Raw genomic sequence first — 22,197 nt, forward strand, 5'->3', positions numbered from 1 at the left:
GTCATTCTCCAATTGTCCTGTGTCTGGAGACTGTCCTGAGAATGACCGGCAACGTTAGACCTAGATGATACAACTGATGGTGACATGAGATGAAGTAGCCCCAGATGGTCAGTTTTATCGTTTTCTTGGAGTCATTCCAAGAGCCTCAAACTAGAAACAGCTGGTTTACCTCATCCAACAATTTTGCTAAGCAATTAAATCCCTGAATTAAAATACTTCTTGTTTTAAGTATTTAGAGTGTTTTCTATTTCCAACATGAAACTCTGCCTGATTATTTTCTTACACATTTTACCCAAAATACCTACTGAAATATATAACAACAAAAACTGTAAAACAAAACAAAGCAAAAACACTTTAAAAAAGGTTTTCTCCCTTTTCATGGGTAAAGATCTTTTCTTTATTAAAATGTCTACTTGAGATAACACTCTCTACACATGGAAATTTAGATGATAAAATTGATGTATGAGGTCAGCAGGCAATAGTGGATTATTTGATAAATCAATTTAGCATAATTTACTGTCCATTTAAAAGTAAGGTTAAATCATCATTTCTTACCTTTCACCAAAAACAAAGTCCAGATGTATTAAAGACCATGTTTATTTTTTTCAAATCAGTAAATTTATTAGAAGACAATAAAATCTCGGTGATAATAGAACGATACAAGGGTGAGAAGCAGATTCTTGTCCTAGATAAAACCAAGTTGCTTGTACTTGACCATGTCAACATGAATGAACTCATCAAGATAATTAGAAGGCGCTTACAACGCTAATCAAGCCTTCTGCCTATTAGTGAATGGGCACTGCATGGTGAGTGTGTCCACACCCACATCAGAAGTGTATGAAAGTGAGAAGGACGAGGATGGATTCCTGTATATGGTATACACCTCTCAGGAGACATTTGGAATGAAATTGTCAGTGTAAGACTAGAAAAATGCATCTGTTCTAAAAATTTTTAAACCCTTACCAACGGGAAAAAAAGGGATGTTACCAACTGAGATTGGATCCGTTCATCTAAATCACAGATCATCAAAACAGTAGTGTCTTGCCTAGGAGTTATAGAAAGTGGTTTTTGTACTTTAAGCAGAAAAACTGAGCTCCAAGCAAGCACATTCAGCTTTGGAAAACTATATTATTTAACCTAGCCAGTGATGGGCAACCTTTTGAGCTTGGTATGTCAAACTTCACCAAAAAAACTGAGCATAACTCGGGTAGTGTGTCACTTTGAGGAAAAAACATTATTTTGCGATATTTATAGTTTAAATAACATAAATGTTTCATCCTCGGCATCAGAAATGGCACTGACACTCGTGTCAGAGGTTCGCCATCACTGATCCTAGGCTGTCTTGTTTTAACGTTTAGAAGTTTAAAAACAAATGCTTTGCATTCTAATTTACCAATAAAAACAAAAAAGAAGACAATATTAGGGAATATTGTCTCCTATACAAAATACATAAAAGCAAAATACATCTTACCCATAAAGGAATAAGGATAATGTGAATTGCCAGTCCTTACTCTCTCTTTTGTGTCCCGGTTCTCTGATGCTGATGACCTCCCAAGCCATGCATGTGGGCTTGAGAATGGTGATTCTGTTCCAGAGCCAACACTCATCATTCTTTTGCTCTGCATCCTAAGATAATACAGTACTCTAAACATTAAATTGCCAAAATGGACTTTTTTTTTCCTTCTGGCAGAATGAGAAAGTACTAAGAACATTTTATTGATAAGACTCAATGTTATATGCAATATATTTAATATTTAAAACTGTGTTGAAGTGAAGTTGTTTTAACAGTTGAAATATATGTTGAATTTAAATCACTCAAGATACTAAAAATAATTTTAAGCTCTTGGATTCATTAGCATATGTATGAACTATTATTAATAAATATTATTATTTAATATTCTCCTTGCCTTTCTAACATAATATCCTTATTAGTATACCTTTTTTGGTTGTAATTATCCAACAGTTTCAATATTCTAGAACATTCTTTTATAATGCCATTATATATTGCTAAAAACAAAATAAGCAACCAAGTAAGTAAAAATATTCTAACCTTCTAAACTAAAAATGTCTGATAGAGTCTGGAATATTTCCCAGAAAGAATCCATCGAATGCAGGTTACCATGGTGATTAGCACAAATGTGGAATGAAGTTCATTTCATGATAATTGCTACATATTTGCAGCTGAAGTGCATCTTTCAGTTTCACTCTCAGACTTTGAGACCATAATAATAGTTCTGGAATCTGAGTTGTATATTTAAACCTATAATATTGTGCAGGGACATGTCTAATTCTGTGAGGATTCTTTTTTTGTTGTTGTGACCAACATGGTAATTTTTAAGTTTATTTCTATTTATTGGGATTTCTGTGTATAGTTCATTGAGATTGTGTTTGATTGATTCCTAAAACACAGAATTTATAATGTCTACAAATTAATTTAAGACAAAATGAAAGAATTTTATTATAAATTCCTCCCCCTTTAGGAAGAAAGTTGAATTTATTTTTAAGGCAGTTGAATGCACTTGCTTTGTAATTATTTCTGAAGAAATTCATGGTCTATTGCCAACTTTTGTGAATTAATAAGTTTTGAAAAATTGTGCCAAATTCAGGAAGTTGGTGCTTTAAGAAACTATTTTAACTCCTTGAGGCTAGGTGAAAATTAAACATAAAATGTAACAAATTTCTAAGGGATTAGGATGTGATGCTATAATTATATAAGCAAATCCAATCAAAGATTCTTAATATTAGAAATAGAGTAGCTATGCTAAATTTACTTAATTATATAGTGCTTCTTTAATTTTGTGTAATGCTTTGATTTTAGGATATTGTTTATGTTTTTTCTTAATTCTTACATCTCCTGAATAAAAATAAAATAAAAAATAGTGACATTCATTGAGTACTTATATCACAGACATTACATATACTAGTACTAACTCAATGCTTATCATAATACTAAGAAATGGGTTATCATTATTATTACTAGAGGCCCAGTGCACGAAATTCGTGCACGGGGGTGGGGTGTCCCTCAGCCCAGCCTGCACCCTCTCCAATCTGGGACACCTCAAGGGATGTCTGACTGCCCATTTAGGCCCGATCCTAAACGGGCAGTCGGACATCCCTCTCACAATCCAGGATTGCTGGCTCCGAACTGCTCGCCTGCCTGCCTTCCTGATTGCCCCTAACCGCTTCTGCCTGCCAGCCTGATCACCCCCTAACCACTCTCCTGCCAGCATGATCAATGCCTAACTGTTCCCCTGCCGGCCCAGTCGTCCCCAACTGCCTTCCCCTGACAGCCCGGTCACCTCCAAATGCTCTCCCCTCCATATTACCTCTTTAGTAGATAGGGTTTTTTTCTTTAACATATTGGACAGTGTACTTGCCGTGGTCTTCACAAACCAGTAAAAATGTAAACCCAAACTAAAAGTGTCATAAAATAAACTTAAACAGGAATTTCATGAGACCTTAGACCACAGGTGATATGATGTGGTTGTTGCTTCCTTTTTTCCTTCTTTCTTTTTCTTGATGTTTCAACTTTTGTCCTTTCTTTCTTTTTTCCTTTTATTCTTTTTCTGTCCTCTCTTTCTCTTAACTTTTCCGTTGGTATAATCGTCAGTACTTGAATCTGTCTTGCTTCCAGAAGACAAAGAAGAGGGAAACACACAATCATCTGAAGAAAAAGATGATCTATGATGGGATCGGTGGTGTTTCTGGTTTTGCTCTTTTCCTGGTTTGATTGTCATTTCTACCAGCCCTGGCATGTTCAGGACTTGTGCATGGGCACTTCTTATTCATGTCTACAAAACCTCCCTGCCTTGGTGAAAACTGTAGGGGGAAAGGCCTTCCTGGGTGGGCTCAAGCCCTGCCCAAGGTGCTGAGGAACCAGGGTGGGGAGCACTCTGCACCGCCGCTGCAGAGCCAACCTCCGGACCTCGGGGTACTCTCCAGTAATGTAACTGCAATGTCCAGGCTTGCCTTCAGAAATTAGTCGTAAGTTATTTCTGATGTGAAACCCTACCTCAGACATTTCCATTGGGGTTTCTAAAGATTTTAAACAAAACCCATTTACCTCCCTAACCTGATCAGAAGTTTCTACCCAATGGGAGAGGTTTGCTGGGCAGCATCGCCCAGATATCACGGCCCATCTCCAATCACTCAGCTGGTGGCAAGGGACGTTCCAAGGCTATAGTGTGTGTGGGGGGATCACTCCATGGGGGTGCAGCCTGACACCCCAGGCTGCCTCTTGGAGGGAATAGCTTTGGGGGGCATGGCTGCCTCCCAGGCCTACACCCCCCAGCTGCAGATGGGAGCTGATCTCAGAGTTGGGGGAGGTGTATAGGCAGCTCCTGGGTCTCGCAGGCCCACAGCCCAGGCTGGAACAGGCAGCAGATGGCACCAGCCCTGCACAGGCACCTCATAGGCCCAAGGCACGGTCCGTTGTGGGCAGCTGATGGCGCCGGCCGTCAGCGGTTGCCTCCCAGACCCAGGGCCAGAGCCTCCGAGGGCAGCTGATCACGCCTGCATGTGTGGGCGCCTCCCAGACCCACAGCCCTGGCCTCCGTGGGCAGCTGATCGCGCCAGCCCAGTGCGGGCGCCTCCCAGACCCAGGACCAGGGCTTCCACGGACAGCTGATCATGCAGGCTGTTTGCGGGCACCTCCCAGATCCACAGCCCTGGCCTCTGTGGGCAGCTGATTGTGCCGGCCCAGTATTGGCGCCTCCCAGACCCACAGCCCGGGTCGCGGCATGCAGCTAATGGCGGCAGCCATGTGCAAGAGCCTCCCAGACCCACTTCCCAGGTCACAGCCGGCAGCTGATCGCTCCAGCCCACTACTGGCACCTCCCAGACCCACGGCCCGGGTCGGGGCGGGCAGCTGATCGTGCTGGCCGTGTGCGGGTGCCTCCCAGACCCAAGGCCAGGGCCTCCACGGGCAGCTGATCATGGCGGCTGTGCACGGGCACCTCCCAGACCCACAGCCAGGTTCAGGGCTAGGTGAGGATCTGGCCGGGGGGAAAAGTCGCCTCCCAGGCCAACAGGCTGGGCTGCTCCCTGCCTGCTCTCAGCGGCAGCCTTCCCTGGGACTGGGGGACTTCTGCGGGCCTGAGAGGACTGGGCGCCGCCATCTTGTGTCTATGGGTGCTGCCATTTTGTCACGGAGTGATGGTTAATTTGCATATTACTCTTTTATTAGATAGAATTATTATTATCTTCATTTTGTGGATGATGAAGCCAAGGCACCAAGAAATGAAGCAATTTGCCTGACATCACAATTAGTGTAGGACAGAGCCAGAAATTAAATTCAGAGAGGCTGGCTCTAGCATCCACACTCTCAACCACATAATGCTGTACTGTTGGTCCAAAGTGTTTTTATTCTCAATTACTAGAAACACAACTGAAGGCTCAAAGAGGCCAAGTACCGCCGATGTTGCACAGTTATCAAGTGACAGAAATGGAACTGGTTGGTTTTCTGATTGTAAATCTGGGGAGCACTCCATTACAGCTCATGGTCTCCTTTGACTTGAATGTAAGTGAGTTTTCTTTCTACCTGGTCAGTTGGAAATAAAACAAAGTTAGTTTAAACTGCTTGTTACAGTTATAGCCTTCTGACTGAATCCTCCATATCTTTTGTATATTGTATCTGCCCTTTCCACATATCACTGATCTAAAAGGATTAAAACCCCAAAAGAGCAGTTTGTATTGAACAACTAGTTTATAAATTAGCATTTCTTTTTTTTTTAATATTAGTGAAAGAAAAAAAAAATGACTTTTCACTATGAACAAACCAGCTTTCACATGTTATAAGGAAGTCTGTCTGATCACAATGGTCCTTTTAAAGTTGAGTGAAAAGTAAAAGGAAAAGTAAAAGGAAACATAGCATTGCATAGCTTTTAAGTTCTGAGAGATTAACTTTTTCCCTTGATTAGCAGAAGAGAGAGGAAGAAAGAATAGTAGAATACCTAAATTTGATCTCTAATAAACACCAGAGAAGTAATCCTACCCATGACGTAGGTTCAAAAGCCTGGCATTGTTTGTGTGTGTGTGTGTGTGTGTGTGTGTGTGTGTGTGTGTGTGTGTGTAAAATAAGAGCAATTGAAATTGATGTCCAAAATAAAAAAATCAAAACAAAGACAAACAAACCAAAAAAAATTAAAAACCCTACCCCTCATCCCAATCTAGCAGGACAGTCTGCTACAGAAAGATACAAAGCGGTTCTGACAGGCAAGGAAAGCACTTAGTAGTAAGAGAACCAGAGGAACTGAACTGCTGGCTTGTGACTCTCCAGACATACTTCATAGAAATAGTTTATTTACTTTTATTTATTGATTTTTAGCTAGAGGGAGAGAGGAAGGTAGAAAGAGAGAAATCAATTTGTGGTTTCACTTATCTATGCATTCATTGGTTGATTCTTGCATGTGCCCTGACCTTGGATCAAACCTGCTACTTGGCGTATCTGGACCATGCTCTAACCAACTGGGCTACCTGCCAGGGCTTCTAGAAATACTTTAAATAGATATTTAAGGAGATAATTTTCATGTTGCTTTAAATATTAGTTTTAAGTCAATAATAATCAAGTACAACTAATATTTTTGACTCTGCAACATAAATCATGACATTAAAAGGACAGAACACCATTAAAATAACTTATCTTACAAGTGTCTTATCAGGAATGACTTATCCAGCATTTATTTAACAATAACTGTTTATTCTCTCTTTATGATTATATTTGCATATATCCTAGCAGTATAATTATTTGGCCATATTTATAAAGAAATTTTGTGTATTAGAATAAAATATAATGAATGTCATTTTACTGGTATTAAATCTATCCTATCTAATAAAAGAGTAATATGCAAATTGACCATACCTCTGCTACACCCATAAGCCACGCCCACCAGCCAATAAGGAGCGAGTATGCAAATTAACCCAACCAAGATGGCTGCGGCCACGGAGAGAGCAGGAGGCTTGGGTTTCCCCGGCAATGGAGGAAGCTAAGCTTTCCACACACCCTGGCCGCCCCAGGCCTCCACTCAAGGCTACAAAGTTTCAATTATAGAAGATAAATAAATCCCAACAAAAATGGCGGCAGCCACGGAGCTGGAGAGAGCAGGAGACTTGAGTTGCCCCCGGCGATGGAGGAAGCCAAGCTTCTGCAGCCCTGACCTGCCTTGGTCTCTGCTTAAGGCTAGAAAGTTTCAAATATAGAAGATAAATAAATCCCAACAAAAATGGCAGCAGCCACGGAGCTGGAGAGAGCAGGAAGCTTGAGTTGCCCCCAGCCATAGAGGAAGCCAAGTTTCTGCAGCCCTGACCTGCCTTGGCCTCAACTTAAGGCTACAAAATTTCAATTATAGAAGATAAATAAATCCCAGATACCAGGGCCTTTGCTTGGGTCACCAGGGGTGTGGCTGGCCTGCAAACCACCACAGGCCCCTCGCCCAGGCTGCCCCACACCCCAAGGGAACCCCTACCCTGATCCGGTACACCCTTCAGGGCAAACCAGCCGGCCCCCACCCGTGCACCAGGCCTCTATCCTATCTAATCCTATGTAATAATAGAATAATATGCAAATTGACCATCACTCCAACACAATATGGCTGCCCCCATGTGGTAAAAAATGACTGCCCCTATGTGGACACAAGACGGCCACCACAAGATGGCCAGCAGAAGAGGGTAGTTAGGGGTGACCAGGCCTGCAAGGGAGGGCAGTTGTGGGCGATCAAGCCTGCAGGGGAGGGTAGTTAGGGGTGACCAGGCTGGCAGAGGAGGGAAGTTGGGGCTGATCAGGCCTGCAGGGGAGGGCAGTTAGGGGCAAACAGGCTGGCAGGGGAGCAGTTAGGCATCAATCAGGCTGGCGGGGGAGTGGTTAGGGGGTGATCAGGCTGGCAGGCAGAAGCGGTTAGGGGCAATCAGGAAGGCAGGCAGGCAAGCAGTTGGGATCCACCAGTCCTTGAGGGGTCCCAGATTGGAGAGAGTGCAGGCTGGGCTGAGGGACACCTGCCCCCCGGTGCACGAATTTCATGTACCGGGCCTCTAGTATACATATAAAAGCCTAAGAAACCAGCAACCACATACTGACCACCAGGGGCAGACACTCAATGAAGGAGCAGAAACCACAGGCATGGAAACATGGAACAGACTGATGAATCTAAAAGGGGGAGGGGGGAGGGCAGGAAGAGATTAACCAAAGATCTTATATGCATACTAGAGGCCTAGTGCATGGATTCGTGCACCAGTGGGGTTCCTCAGCCTGGTGGCCTGGCCTGCAGAGATTGGGCTGAAACTGACTCTCCAACATCCCCTGAGGAATCCCAGATTGTGAGAGGGCACAGGCCAGGCTGAGGAACCCCAAAAGTGCACGAATCTATGCACTGGGCCTCTAGTATTTTTATAAAATTAAATTGTAGAAACCTGCATAACAGTAGTAAATTTTGGTAACTAAAATTAAACACTAAGTTTCAAAATCCTTTATTTTTACAGTGAAATAATGGCAAATGGAAACTCTTTTTAGTGATTGTCTTATCATTAGTGAAATAATAGGCCAGCTAGTTACTAAGTGCCAAAGTTTTTGAAACATTTTACAAACTAGTGTAAATGAGAAATTTACACTCATTGCTGACAACTAGTTTGCCTCTTAGTATTTTTGTTTGTTTGTTTGTTTTAAATTTGTTACTTTAAGCCAATACAATCCTTATTGGGTATTACTATTAGTTGAATTATGAAGATTGTTTACAAAGGAATAATTATATGAAAATGTTTCTCTTTTTATCTTGCCCAGTTAGCAAGAATATACTGATTCCTTACGGTTTGCCAAGTATAGCATGCATGCTACATTGTCTGAAAAAATAATACAGACTAAGTGACTCTTCATATTTGCCAATGATACTCTAATACATACTATTCCCTATAAAACACAATGCAATATACAGATGAAGTATCATAGAATTGTACATTTGAGACCTATATACTCTTATTAACCAATGATGCCCTAATAAATTTAATTTAAAAGATTTTAAGATAAAATAAAATAAAGCTGTTATCCTTAAAATACACATTAAAATACAACTGAACATGCTAAGAAATGACAACTGATTCAACAAATTCAGAAGAGATTATAGTTAAGGTTAATTTCCCTATTAAAATAAAGTAGGCATTATTATATACCTCATTCTATTATTAGTATTTCTAGATGAAGTTGCAAATTTTTTCACAACACAAGTGTTACTGCTGATGTCGCAGATAACAAAGTACAACAAATCCATGTCAGACTGTGGAGAGTGGGAGGTCACCCGTCTCACCCACTAGCTATATGAGTCATTCCCACACACTCATCTCGCAAAGCTGTGATTCAAAATGTGCCTCATCAAAATCACAAGTGAGAACATATCACAGGCCTACTATTCACAGGAATAGAAACTCCAAGTGTTAAATTGGTAAATGCCAAGTATATGTTAGCAATTGAGACAGTTTCAAAAGAAAAATGATATCCTTACAGAGCATAAATAATTTAGTTGGCAGACTTTCATGAAGCACTCAAAATAAACAACTTGAAATTACTACAAAAATATAGTACATACCAAATGATTATCTTTCTTCTATGACAGTCTTCTTAAAATTCACCTCTTCTGCTAAGTGTCCCTGACTTCTCTAAACAAATTGGCTATTTCTTTCACTCTGAATATGTTTATTAAGTGTTTCTCAGTATCTGTTTCAATGTTGTTGTTTTTCTATTGTGTGTATCCTCAGCCAGAATTTGAGAATGTCAAACAACACAGTAATGTAGTCATATTCGTCTTTGTGTTTTCTAATACAGTGCCTCAAATATATTATTGATTGTCAATTATTTCATTCATAAGAAACTCTACTGGGAATGGATTATTGGGCAAAACTAATCATTCTGCTCCTATTTGATCCAAGAAGCCACTTAATCGGGTGTGGTCTGTGTATTTGGTGTATGAATAGTGGCACTTAACTATGTTCCACACAAGTTGTCACACCCTCTGGACACCGTGCACACAAATACACAAAAAGAGGACATGTAGAGTTATTATGATTGGAGAGGCATACGTTGCTGTGACAGTAGCAGATTCCTTCTAGGTGAAAGATTTGCATGTTTACATTTTCACAAAAGACAAAGCACAATGGCATATTTAACCGGTAGGTCTCTGTATTGTATTATATTCTACTTCCTGTCATGGTTCAGACGGTTACATGTTTCTCTTATATAACCTGCAAATGTTAAGTTGTGGTAGCAGGAAGCATTTTGACTTTTCCCCACCAGGATCCAGCCCCTCCACAGCTAGCTGTTGATTGCCAGGGAAGTGATGGTTTAGATCTGTTGGAGCACACAGGTCAGACACACCCTTTACTACTGAGTCCCTGACACCAGATATCTTATCACTAAAGATTCATTATCATAATTTAATCATTATTTCCAGTTTTTTAAAATAAAACTAGTCATCAAAGAGGAATTCTTACTGTGAATGAATTGATCAGATCACTTCCTTTCTAGATTGAAGGAATCTTATAACTTCTTTGAAGGACTTGTTGCTAAAGGAGTACAGGAATGATGCCTTGTCATCCTGTCCTCATACTAATTAAGAATGAAATTTGTTTTGTTTTTTTAAACATCATTTAGAAGATGGTTTCAAGGTGACCTCTTTTTAGTATATTCTTCTTTTATACTTACCATAGAAGGTAACATAGTGTTGTATTAATGAAACATATTTGATAATTACCTTTTCATCCATTAGTTAATGAAATATTGGCCCTTTCTTTTTCAAATACCAAAGTATTTTGGCTAGAACTGTTATTTTGATAGACATGTAATTCTGAGATTTTTTTTAAGAAAGTGGTTTCATTAAAAAACTCCAGAATTTTGATGCTTCATTTACCAACTATTCAGAAATCATGCTGAGTTAGCACTTGCTTGGAAGCCTAGATTCTGTGGCACTATTGTAGAACCACTTAGCTCATTTAGAGAGTTGTACAGTCTAATTAAACATGATATTTAAACAATATAGAGGCTTTTCAGAAAAGAAAAAAATATGAAGATCTTAATTTGTGTCACACTAAATTATGCCAAATATTGATATAATGCCACATAAACCAAAAGACTTGCTGCTTTGCTTGTAAACCCTCATGAAAGTCAGTATTCTCTGTCCTTTCTCTTCTTTCTTTTTAAAACTAGTTTCAACTTATGTTCTTCTTGGCTATGAAATAAAGACTAATGAGCACTTCTTGCTTCCAGAAGTGTGGAAATGTATTCCTTCTGTTTTTTGGTTATTTTCAGAAATACTTTCTTAAAGCCTTCATTTTCTTCAATATTGGTAGTAAAAAAAGAGAGAGAGAGAGAGAGAGAAATATATGGACTAATGACATAATTTGCATGGACAATTGGATTGAAAAATCTATTTCATACCACTATAAAATTTTAAATATTTATGTATTTTTGTGTTTGGTCTTATAAATGTTTCGCCTATTATTGTTTACCTTACTATGCATATGTACTTCATTGTGTTGGTCAATATCTAGGTTCTTTATTCTGTTCCATTCTTCTATATACATGTCTCTCCACTGTTTCTTTACATAGATTTCTTTTTTTATTATTTGTTTCAGAATACAATTGTAATTCATTTTTGACACATGTTTATGATGGCTGATTTAAAATCCTTGTCAAATAGTTCCAACAACTGATTCAGCTCAGTGCTTGTGTCATTTGATTATCTCCTCTAATTCACATAGTAATTTTTCTTGTTCTTGGTATGATGGATGATTTTTAACAACATACTGGGCATTTAGTCTATTATGTTGAGATTCATTATGTGAAGAGATTCTGGGTCCTATTTTGATCCTTTATTGTCACAGTCACTGTCTTTATGTTGAGCATGCAGGTAATGGTCTACTTTAGTGGGCTGTGGTTACAATGACAGAGACCTGACAGTTTTATTTTGGTGTTCATGGTTTATCTTCTGGTGCTGGTTTTGGCTGTGGGGGAGGAAGGGATTTCCCTTGGCAGAGCAGCCCACTGTCTGTTGGTGGGCGAGGGAAATCTGACACCTACTAAAGTGTGGGATATAAGCACTTTGTTTGACTCCTGGCGAAGTGCATCAGCATACAGTGCCATAAAATTACAAGAATATGAGCCTCAAGTTCAGATAGGAGGATCTTTTCCTCTGAAATAATCTTTTTTCTTGTTTTCAATCCATTCCCTTATTCTTTTGATTCTTATCATTACTTTATTATTTTTCTTGTGATTTTGCTGCTGGAATATGTAGGAAAAACCTTAATGAGCCTTGCTCCCTTTTTCACCTGCCCAACTCTCCCACCCACAGAGAGCTATCGACCTGCCACCCCTGTCCTCCTCCCCCCGCTACCATAGACAAGTAGGACTGAGTAGCCAGGGAGGAGCCTAGCGACATTCTATCCACTGAACCAAACCGGCCAGGGTGGAAAATTTCTTTAAAGGAGTGATTCTCAAAGTGTGGTCAGAAGATCCCTGGGCCTCCTTTTAAGGGTATACAAGGTCCTCCTTTCCAACCACATGTCTGTATGAGACTGGATCCTCTTCATATACTTAAACCAAAACAATGTGAATGAGAGGAAACTCTGAAGACCCAGCTATCTTCTATTAAGTTCAGACATTAAAGGGATTTGCAAAAAAATAAAATAATTTATATATATATAAATTATTATATAATTTATATATATTAAAAATATATATATATGGTAAAATGATGCATCTCATCATTTTACCATATATATAAAATAAAAAATAAAATAATTTATATATATTAAAAATATATATATATGGTAAAATGATGCATCTCATCTCGCTAATATTTTAGTTTGAAAATTGTGGTTATTTTATGCAACTGTTATTTATGTCGATATGTGAAAAGTTTATTACTGATTTTTAAATGAATTAATAACTAAAATCTTTTAAATTTCTTAGTTCTTTGTATATAATCCATATAAACAAACTTTCTTTGGTGTGCTCAATAATAGTTAAAAGTGTACAGTTGTCCTGAGGTCAAAGTTTGAGAACAATTTTTCTTATGAAAGATTCTTCATTTGGAAACATACAGAGTGAAAGTAATTGTCTTTCGTTCCTCTAATTCTCAACATAAGGTATCAGATAGTGATGTTTGTTTGCAGACTTTTTTATTTTTTTGAGATGTGGATGTACTTACCAAAAGTATATATATTCAGCAAACTTATTTTTTAACAGAGCTTGGTAGTCTTCAATGTTAGCTAACAGTAGATAATGGCTGAGACTCCCTCCTTAAACATGCCCTGGCCCGTGCTTGGGGTGTGCTTGAAGCTCCTGCTTGGCCCCATGGATGCAATGGAGAGAGCATGAGGGCAGGAGGGCATGAGGGCATGAGGGCATGAACAAACGAATGATCAGGCAAAAGCCCGCTACCAAGAGAGGCCTTTGTTAAGCTTTGATTATATTTCCTTAGGCTTGGGAAAAAGAGACTTTAAAAAGATAGCAACCACCCTGGCCCATGTGGTCTAATGGTTAGCATGCTGGCCTGCCCACCAAAAGATCGTGGGTTTTTATTTATTTTTTTAAAATATATTTTATTGATTTTTTTTTACAGAGAGGAAGGAAGAGGGATAGAGAGCTAGAAACATCGATGAGAGAGAAACATCGACCAGCTGCCTCCTAAACACTCCCTACTGGGGATGTGCCCACAACCAATGTACATGCCCTTGACTGGAATCAAACCTGAGACCTTTCAGTCCGAAGACTGACGCGCTATCCACTGAGCCAAACCGGTTTTGGCAGATCTTGGGTTTGATTCCTGGTCAAGAGCACTACCTGGGTTGTAGGCTCCATCCCTACCCAGGTTGGAATGAGTAGAGGAGGCAACCAATCAATGTATCTCTTTCACATCAATGTTTCTCTCTCCCTCTCCCTCCCTCGCGCCCTTCCACTTTCTCTAAAAAGCAATGGGAAAAAAATCCTCTCATGAGGATTAACAACAACAACAAAATCAACAATTCTCTTTCCCAGCCTTTTGTGGGCTTGTGCTTGGCCCTCCCTAATCAATCTGGTCTTTTCCCCAGATTAGACACCTCCCCTTTATGGTCACCATCTTGGGTTCTACTGCACAAGCGCCTAGCAAAGGAATTTCTAGGTACCCGCCTGGTTGTTTTCAGAAATGTTTTCTCCTGCCAGTTTAGGGGATTAGGCTCTGGAGGGTGGAGGATGTGGTGGCGTTCCCCTGGGGAGCCTATGAATGCTGTGGCTTCCTAGTGAATCAGGCTTAATGTCGATTCAGCTCCCCACTTTATTAGGTTTAATGTCTGATTCCATTTGCTCCCTTCCCTTATTAGTGACTAACTAGGTTTTTACTCTAACAGTTCCTTGTTGCTGAGACCTGAGAGATATTTCTTCCGAGTCTTCCCCCAGACACCACTATAATGTAATTAAAAAACCCCACAACTTCAATTACCTTTTATATAAAAATTGTTAAAGTTTTCCAGGGAAAACTTTTGCTTCTTTAGCAATTCGTTGTTTCCAGAATGCTCCTCAGTTCAAACCAGTGACACACAATGAAAAGCAAGGTCAGCAAATAAAATTTAAAGTTTAATCCAGATATTGTTAAAGAAAGAAATCATTCTGACACTTGTTAAAATGATAAGGAGGATTTTATTTAAGACTATTGCCATGGAGTATTACAGAGATGGGGCTCAAGGCCAAATATAACAAGGGCTAGTGGGGATTTATAGGCATGGAGCAAGGGATGGGGGTCAATGGATAGAAAATTACTAAGAGGAGTCATCCAGGTCGGGTTACTAAATTGGCTTTACAGGATTCTTGCTAAAGGCAGGTCACAAAGACTTAGCCAATAAAAGTAGGGGATGCAGAGCTTGATCAAATATCATGGACAGGGGGATTCTTGATAAACTGATTTAGCAGAATTCTAATTAAGACTGGACAATGCAGTTCTAGCAAAGACAGGTGGTACACAAACGTTCACATGTAGTTGGCAGGCATGAGAAGAGCGAGGACACTGCCCACATACACAAAGGTCACCAGGGTAGAAAGCCAGCGGTGCCCAGCAATGGGCACAAATGGGAACACAAGGACTTTATCCCCAGGTTAGCTTTCCTCCCCTAGCATATCACTAGTCATGTGGATTAGACCCCTGACCTTTCGTAACATCTGTCATGTCCATGCGTTGCAGACCCTACCCTGACCTTTCCTTCCCTGGCATGTTGCTAGTCATTCAGGCTAGACCCCCTGGACGTGGGAATAAAAAGGAGGCCTGGGACGAGATCTTAAGCATTAAACACCCAGAACAATGAAGTTCTGACTGGAATCAAGTACATCGAGGCCTCAATTGTATTTCAGCTGCAGGCCCAGGAAAGCAGCAAAACCAGACAAGTGACACTGTGGTTGCCTCAGGACCAGCTGCACTGACCAATGACCCCCCTGCCCTGGCGCCGACCAATCAGTGAGACCAGGACCCTGAAAGAGCACACCTGGGAAGCTGATGGATATTCGTTTAAGACCCTCCCCTGAGACCTGCCCTAAGATTTCCACCAGCAAGAGAGAGAGAAATACACGCAGGACAAAGGACCCGGCGCATCTCCCTCCAAGGAGCACGCCCTTCCCATTCCCAACAGGCACATATCCCCCAACCTCTAGGGATCCCATGAGGCTTGCAACCAGGGGAGCCATGGGCAGCAGCACCTCATCTCAGGCTTGCCCCCTGAACCTGTCTCCAAGGCCCCCTTTTCTCTGTGTCGCCCTGCCCTTTGGATATCCCCATCTCCCATCCCCTTTTCCTTAAATAAATTCAATTTTCTTTAATCACCCTCTGAGATGACTATTTAGCCTGCCCACCCTCCACCGCACCACCCACCATCCCCTGATTAATTTTTCAGGGGCAGTCTTTTACTTCTACTCCAATAAATCTTACCATGTGCCTCCTGGTCCCATGCCTGGGTCACGGAAATGTTTTTCTTGTGACTGGGCAGGGGCCCTATTTCCACCAGCAGCAGAACATTTAATTATTTTAATCCACCGACTTTCCCCTGCATTGCAGAGCGGTCAATCTTTTGTTGGCTGCTAGAAAGTTTAGGCAAAATTAGGAGTCCTCCATTAAATGTACTTCTCAGCATGAAAACATTTTTTAGATGAGTATGCTCATCTAATTCCTAGCTTCAGTTTAGCTTCTCCACTCTCGTTTTGTTCTCTATTATGTCCATTTACTCCCTTACCTACCCTCTTATTTTTCTTGCTTTAGTTTTTTTTTAAGCCATGTCAAGTCTTTTCTAGAAACTAGCAGAATTTCAAGAAATGATTCAAAAATAATAAACTGAGTAAACACAAGGGCTGAGAAAGCAATGGTTTTGAACTCATTCCATATCTACATTAAATATTAGTTATTATTATTTGCCCCATATTTCTGGGTTAGAAAATAAAGAAATGAGTACTGTAAATTTGCAAGGCTAATGCTTTTATACTAATTAAACATGGGGACCTCAGGGTTTTTCCCCATAATTACCTTAGGATGCCTCTGTCATAGAGTGCTGCAACTTTTTCATTTGGGAATTTTACAGTTCAGTGATATAAATGCAAATATAAATGAAAAGACTTAAAAATATCCGAATTCCTGTCTTGACTAATTTACTAAAATATTCTCCCATATTGGCCTTTTTCTCCCTCTACACAAGAGATATTTATTTCTTTATTGAAAAACTCATTACATATGCTTGTGCAATGTCAATTAGCCATGGTGTAACAAGAATTTTATGTTTGAGCTACAATGAATTTCTAAGGAAATCTATTGTCTTCAAGGCTGAGGCTCAATTGGAAAAGATCCAAATCATTACCTAAATTTACATTCTATTGTTATGCATGAATCTTTTTACAGCTTCCTATAGGGGATTTAGAAATAGACAAAAGTTTTGTTTGTTTTATCCTCCTTGCTTCTACTAGTACTGTGCTAATAACTTTTTATATAACTAGCATTGTGGGGTAAATTCTCAATTAGGAAAAATAAAGCAGAAACTCTAAGTCTCACAAGGAACTCTACTTGGGAAGGAAGGAAATTGGTTAGAATCAGAGTTTCCTTGCATGAGGACCTCGGGGTTTTGGGGTCGGATGCCAGGCCAATGCCTGGTCAATGGCACAAACTTTCTGGACCCTGGCCCTTCCGCTGTTCCCCACCAGCCCAGGGATTTTGTGAGATGCCCTCCTTCCTTCCCAAGGTGGCTATAGATGCTAGTCCAGGGAGAGGTGATAGTGGGACTGTGGTGGTTGACATGGAAGTCTGGGCCACCTCTTTGTGCAACTTTGTCTTCCGGCCCTGCTGGTGCTTGGTCCTAGATGTACCATTTCTATTTTACAGTGGGTTGCTACTGGGCTGGCCTAACATGCCTTGATGCATCTGATCATATCCCGATAGGTGGGCAGTTCTTGCAGCATAGTCACTTTATATCCCATGATCTGTGCTCTATCTTAGGACCCAGCAGCAAACCAGGGGCTCTTTCTGAATGGCATATAATTCTTTTCTGTAGATGGCACGGCCTTGCTTCAGAACTCTAGTATTTGCATTGTAATTCTTTTACTGGGACTTTCTTTAACCTCCACATGGCATCTTTTCCCATCACAGATGCCTCTGAAAAGATAGGTAAGTACTGGGTCACGTGGCTCAAATGCCAGGTCTGCTCATACTGTTGCCTGGATCTACTGCAGGGAATTTTCCTGGTCTGTGCCCCACTGAAAGCTGGCAGCCTTTTATGTCACTTGGTAATAAGGGGAGAGAAGAATTCCTAGGTGAGGAATATGCCATCTTCAAATTCAAAGAGGCCTCGTGCTTCCTTCTTACGGGTGGGAGGTGCAGGATGCCATACTTGGTTCTTTACACTGAGAGTGATGTCTTAGAATGCCCCAGTGGTTGGCAAACTCATTAGTCAACAGAGCCAAATATCAACAGTACAACGATTGAAATTTCTTTTGAGAGCCGAAAACCGACTTCTGCGCATGGGCCACGAAGTTTCAATCGCACTGTACGTGCACGCCCGCATGGTATTTTGTGGAAGAGCCACACTCAAGGGGCCAAAGAGCCGCATGTGGCTCGCGAGCCGCGGTTTGCCGACTACTGCCCCAGACCATTTCACTACTAAAAAATATCTCTCATGTGGAAGTCCCCTGATTCTTCATAATTTTTATGTCCTTAGTCCATTTTTCTCCCTATACTTGCCCTCATGGAAGTCACCTCTGTCAGCCAAACACTCTTAATCACTTCCTTTCTTCTTAATAATTTTTCCTCACTTGGCCTCCAGGACACTCTTAATCATCTCATAGTTTACAGTTCATTCCTTAAGAGTCTCTTCTGGGTATTCCTTCTCATCAACCTGGAAACACTGGAAAGCCCCAGGGCTTCCCTCTCAAAACACTGTTCTATCTAAACCCAATTCCCAGGTGATCTCCTCTAATCACCGGGATTTAAATGGCATCAATAATTTGATAGCCCTCAAATTTTTAAATTCTTTTTGGAAATTCTCCCCTAAACCCCAGCCCAAAATATCCAACTGCCTAGTCCACGTGTCTACTTGAATATCTGAAAGACATTTCAATTTCAAAATGCTCAAAACTAAAGTCTTCATTTCCCTCCTCTGTGCCCCCTTCACCCCCACACAAAAATCTGCCTATCCAGTCTATATCCTGTCTCCACAAAAGACATCTTCATTCTTCCAGCTGCCAAGCCAAAGATCTTTGAGCTATCCTTCAATCCTCTTTTTTCTTACATTCTACATCCAATCAGAAGTGTCTCTAAATTCCTGCTTTGAATCATACCTGATCTATGGATATTTTCTCCTGAATCTACCACAAACATCCCGGCCAAACCACCATCATCTCTTGCCTGCACTGTAAACTTTCTAATTGGTCTTTCATCTCCCTTTCTCCTGGCCCCCACAGTCCATTATGCACCCCCAAACCAGAGTGAGACTTTTATGATAGAGCCTTAAAGGTTTGGGTGCCCCACTATTTCTCCAAAATCACCTCCAAACTCGCTTTACTAGAGCCATAGAATTTCTTGCGCACTCCAAGTCTGCTTCTACCGCAAGGCCTTGCTTTTGCTGTTTCGTCTGCCTGAAATGGTTCTCCCTAAAACTTCTGAAGTCTTTTTAAGTATTATTTTATAAGAGATATCTTTCCTAACCACCTTACATAAAGTATACCCATCGTTCTCTATCCCTCTGATCCTAACTTATTTCTCATCATATGCCTACTTCCACTGATGTACACTGATTTTTTCACTTTCTTCTTTCCTTATTTTTTATTGTACAATAAAAAAAGCAAACACAAAAAACCTGATCTTCTCTATTCTGTTTACTATGGACTCGACTCGGGTGCCAAAAATAGTGCCTGGCACATCCTATATAATAAAGAGGTAATATACAAATTGACCATCACTCCAACACACAAGATGGCCACCCCCATGTGGACACAAGATGGCCACCACAAGATGGCCAGCAGGGAGGGAAGTTCGAGGTGATCAGGCCTGCAGGGGAGGGCAGTTAGGGGTGACCAGGCCAGCAGGGGAGGGCTGTTGGGGGCAATCAGGCCGGCAGGGGAGCAGTTAGGCATCGATCAGGCTGGCAGGGGAGTGGTTAGGGGGTGATGAGGGTGGCAGGCAGAAGTGGTTAGGGACAATCAGGGAGGCAGGCAGGTGAGCAGTTGGGAGCTAGCAGTCCTGGATTGTGAGAGGGATGTCCTGCCCATTTAGACCCGATCCCACTGGGATCAGTCCTAAACAGGCAGTCGGACATCCCTCAAGGGGTACCAGATTGGAGAGGGTGCAGGCTGGGTGGAGGAACACCCCCCATGCACGAATTTTATGTACCAGGCCTGTAGTAACAGTATATTAACACATATTTGTTGAATTAATAAAAATAAGTTTATATGATAATTAAAATAGTGAACTAAAAATAAACTTTCTTTCAGGCATGAAAATTAAAGGTACAAAATTTTATATAGATGTATTTTACTATGTTATGACATGTATTTTTATGTCAGAGTATTTTATATATTTTTTTTATTTTCTTAGTTCTTATCTTTTTAAACATCAAGATAATAACTGGACAAAGTTTTAAATATTGTCCTTCACAGACAGACTTTTTTTTTTGCTATAGATCCCTTTATGCAGTAAATGTGATATCAAATTTACTTTGTCTAATTATAATAAGAAGTCTTTCTAGATAACCAGAATTTCAGACTAAAGTTCCTTGGCTATTGATATTATCAAAATGTACTTTAGTTTCCCAAGGAACAACTAGGTAAGAATAACATAGTAGCAAGAATTGCTTATACTACTTAACTGGTGCTTTCTTGGGCTAGGGAAAGAACAAAGGAAATAAAATATAGAAAGACAAAGTATTAGGTTAAAATGGTAGAAAAGATGGGGAAAATAATGAACTATACATTATAATTCAATTTTAGTTCAAATGTAGAGAAGCAAGAATAATAAATAACAGATAAGTCTAATTAAACATTATAGCTCAGAATATTGAGTCCTTACTATATGCCAAAAAGCTGTGAAATGCTATTTTAGTTCAGCCATGCTGCTATAACAAAATACCACAGACTGGGTGGCTTATAAACAACAGAAGTTAGTTCTCGCAGTTCTGGAGAGTGGAAGTCTGATTAGGTGCCAGCGTGGCAGGTGAGGACCTTCGTCCAGGTTGCAGACTTCTCTGTGTGTCTTCACATTCTGGAAGGGGTTAGGGACCTTCATGAAGGCTCCACCCTCGTGACCTATGCACCTCCCAAAGGTCCTACATCCTGATACCAGCACATTAAAAGTTAGGATTTCAACATATGAATTTTGAGGAGATGTCCAGACCATTTCCAATTGTATGTACATGTTTTCTAATTTAAGACTCATGATCACTCATCAGGCAGATGCTAATACCCTCTCCCGTTTCAGAGATGGGTAGTCTGAGTCTAAGAGAAGATAGTGAATGGCCCCAAACCAAATAACTGTCAGAATTGTCAACCAGGTTTTCTTACACCAGAGTCATATTCTTTGTGCTAGGAGATAGAATGAGTAAATTATGAGCAGCGTTTTGGGAGCCGTATTCTGTCATTTACTGCATATGATGTTACCTGGGAATTTAGATTTAATTGGGCATTTCCTACCTAAGATCGTATTTGGGCAGTTAGATACTTGCCTGTGATTGAACTATAGCTGTTCTTTGAAATTGATGATAAAGGATACTTACCCTTGATTATAAAGAACAGATAGCCACAAGCTATTTTATTTTTTCATGCTATGGAGTAGTTTGAAAGTGTTGGTCTTCTAGCTGCTGATAATGCGGTAAAATACTTTGAGCCAATCATTGAGAGGAGGTCCTGATTATTACCACAGTTCACCCTGGTGGAGAGAACTGCTCAGACAGAAGAGACATACAGGCATGCCCCTAACGTTATAAACAGTTGGAAAATGAAGTTCCAATGGTATCTGTTCCATTTAGGCATTTACATTTCCTAAATTTTTATTTAGGCATTTATTTTTAACAATTTATCCCAGAACAAGGAGTGTTCCATGGGGTGGAATTCAAAAGGCTTTTGGAAAGTTATTTCAATGTGCAAAGACCAGCACTAAGTGCTTTGGGGGACACAAAGAAGCAAGATTTAATCCCTGGCTCTCAAGACACCTTCTTCCAAAATATTAACCTTTGAACAATCTAAATGCATTAAAACACATAGCGTGAATCCACACTGGTTCTCGGAAGGGATTGCATTGTGATTAGAGGCCTTAAAAAAGAAATTATGTTGCACGGCATGGGCAACTCCAATCATCATTCATAATGACATAAGCCTTGATGTATAGCCAGACTATTCTTTTGTTGTTCTTAGTCTAATAGTTTCTAACATGAAGTATTAGCCACATGAGGTCACTGTTGTTCATGCATGAATTATAACTACTGCATAAATTTTGATTTTCCTGGTTGAGTGGTTGGGATCTATGACTGGAATAAACAGTGTGTGTGTGGTTAAGGGTAGATAGACTATTGTGCAAAGAATACTTTAGGAACACATTTAACTTAGTTATACTTCTTCAAAATGAAAAAAATATTTCATGGGTAAATCAGTAATTATTTTCAGTAAGTACAGAATTAAAACATTTTAGGGTAGTTTGATTAAGAAAAAAAAAAAGATTTAATACTGTGGAC

This window comes from Cnephaeus nilssonii (assembly GCF_951640355.1).
Source record: "Cnephaeus nilssonii genome assembly, chromosome: 9".
In the NCBI taxonomy this organism is placed as follows: domain Eukaryota; kingdom Metazoa; phylum Chordata; class Mammalia; order Chiroptera; family Vespertilionidae; genus Cnephaeus; species Cnephaeus nilssonii.